The sequence below is a fragment of the Nannospalax galili genome, unplaced genomic scaffold (assembly GCF_000622305.1).
Source record: "Nannospalax galili isolate Female #2095 unplaced genomic scaffold, S.galili_v1.0 scaffold751, whole genome shotgun sequence".
Classification (NCBI taxonomy): Eukaryota; Metazoa; Chordata; class Mammalia; order Rodentia; family Spalacidae; genus Nannospalax; species Nannospalax galili.
In genome coordinates, this window is record NW_008331125.1 from 3,386,873 (window position 1) to 3,389,121 (window position 2,249).

General features: G+C 47.0%; 1 protein-coding gene across 3 annotated transcripts in view; it reads right to left on the reverse strand.

Moving 5' to 3' along the window:
• Ipo11 (importin 11) overlaps window positions 1–2,033 on the reverse strand; it is a 232,719-nt gene extending 230,686 nt beyond the window's left edge. For 2 of the 3 annotated variants that reach the window (XM_008856308.2, XM_029557873.1), the window contains exon 1: window positions 1,848–2,033. The gene's annotated coding sequence lies outside the window, so the exon portion shown is untranslated. The remainder of the gene's footprint in view (window positions 1–1,847) is intronic. The other variant, XM_029557874.1, reaches the window with a different exon arrangement.
• Between the last annotated feature and the right edge of the window lie 216 nt (window positions 2,034–2,249).

The window sequence follows — 2,249 nt, forward strand, 5'->3', positions numbered from 1 at the left end:
TAAATAAATAAAAGGCTAGAGAAATGGCTCAACAGTAAAAGCATATACTGCTCTTCCAGAGTTAGGCTCCCAGCACCCAGTCAAGTGGCTCACAGCTGCCTGTAACTCCAGCTCCAGGGGACACAATGTTTCTGGACAAATACACACACAATTGAAAATAATAAATATTTTTAAGATCATAAAATAAAAAATTGCCATCAATAATACTAAATCAGAAGAAGATTAAATATACATATATGTACATGCAACACAAAGGTCAAAATCCAACTAATCAGGGACTGGAGAGATGGCTCAGCCATTAAAAGCTGTTGCTCTTCCAGGGGACCCAAGTTGGGTTCCCAGCACCCACCTTCAGTGGCTCACAACCTGTAACTCCAGTTTCAGAGGATCTGATACCCTCTTCTGGTTTCCATAGGCATCTGTACACACTTAGTTCTCACTCTCTTGCTCTCTCACTTGCACAGACGTAGCACTCTCACACACACATAAACAAAAATAAATCTTTAAAAATAAAGCCAAGTGACCAAACATTATCTTTCCCAAAAATAGGCTTTTATTTCTGAAAAAGAAATCTTCAGTATATTTTAAAACCACCGAGATACAAGCATTATATTGCCTTCTAGCTTGATTCTAAATGCTATAAGAAAAACTTCTTTAATTACCAAGTAATTTTTTGCATACTTATTTAAAACCTCCAATCATATTACTATAAACAAATTCCTCTGTAAGAATTCTTTTTGCTTTAGGAAGTGTAACAAGGGCAGAAAACACCCTTTCTGCCCTACGCTACAATGTATGCCCACAAACATTGTGATAATTAAACTCTACCAACCCCTGTGCTAGATCCCATCAGAAAAAAAAAAAAAAATCCACAATCTTAACACAACCAACGGTAGAAATTCTCTATACAGAAATTTTCCTCACTGAGGAAAAATGCGGGCAAATCACCACGCAACGAAGAAGCTGCTGATATAATGAAGTCATTGTGTTCTTAACCTGAATCTCCGTACAAAGCAGAGGAGCTTGAAATGATGTGGAAATGGAGGAGAGAAATCCCTATCCACAGGGGGTAACTACATCATGGTTACAAACTGCCCTTCTTTACACCCTTCTGAATACCAAACACATCTTAAAGCACTACTGCACTACAACTGAGCTCCTTTCACTTGTGGTATAAAGAAAGTATGCCCACCGCAACCTTGGCACCAGTAACCCAATTACCAGTCGTCGCTATTTACGCAAATCACTTTGCTGTAGGATTCTCTCACCACGTAATAAAAGAATTAAGGGAAAATGGCAAGTGCTATGATCTCGAAATAATTTTGCTGAATCATAAATATCCCCTAATGTAAAGCTGCAGGAGACGCTGAAGCTGGAGTACAGGCGGCCATACCTCAGCATGAAGCTCCTCTCCAAAAATGTATACCCACCTTCACTTTTTCCTTAAGGACAGGCATGGATCTTATGTTTAACGCTTTCACAGCATTGCTTCAACAGCAAGATCGTGCGTGCAGTTAGCAACATCCACTGGTTTTGTAGCAAAGAGAAACACGTTCTATCATCACGAGCACCGCCAAGGGCAAATGCAGCCCCCCGCCCGGGAACAGGGAACACAATGGGCACCCCTGGCTTTGATTGCCCTGGCACTCGGACCCTACCACCCCGCACCGTGGAGCCAGCATGGAGCCCTTGCTCCGGAGTTACCCGGGCTACACCAGGGCGGATGCCGGCCGCACAGGCCCCCGGGCGCGGCACTCACCTCGGTGGACCCGCGTTCAGCCTGTGCCGCGGGGTCTCGCTGCCCAGCCCACTCGTCCCTTCAGCGTGCGCCTCGTGGCCCAGCTTACCGTTTGCTCGGGGCCGAGCAGCCTGACCCTCCCCGGTCCACTTCTCCACACCACGCAGCGTTGGTTGGTTCCGCACCCCGCGCTTCTAGTCCACACGCTGCCACCTACTGATGCCGAAAACGGCTTCTAGGAACGCGCCATGTTCCGCGTCGCCACTCGGAACGACGCGGGCGCGCTAAAATTACGTCACACTCCCGGCGTGCACCGGAGAGGCCAAGGGCGAAGACAGTAGGATAGCGGCAGGAAGGGAGGGTGGAGCTCCAGTTCGAACTCCGAGGCGCCCACTAGCTGGCCCAGCCCTGTGCGCTTGCGCAGTATGCGGAGCCTGGAGCTTGGCCAAGCAGACCTGTAACTATGGAAACTCTATGTCCCTGGAAAATCAATTGTCTCCAGGTTGATTGA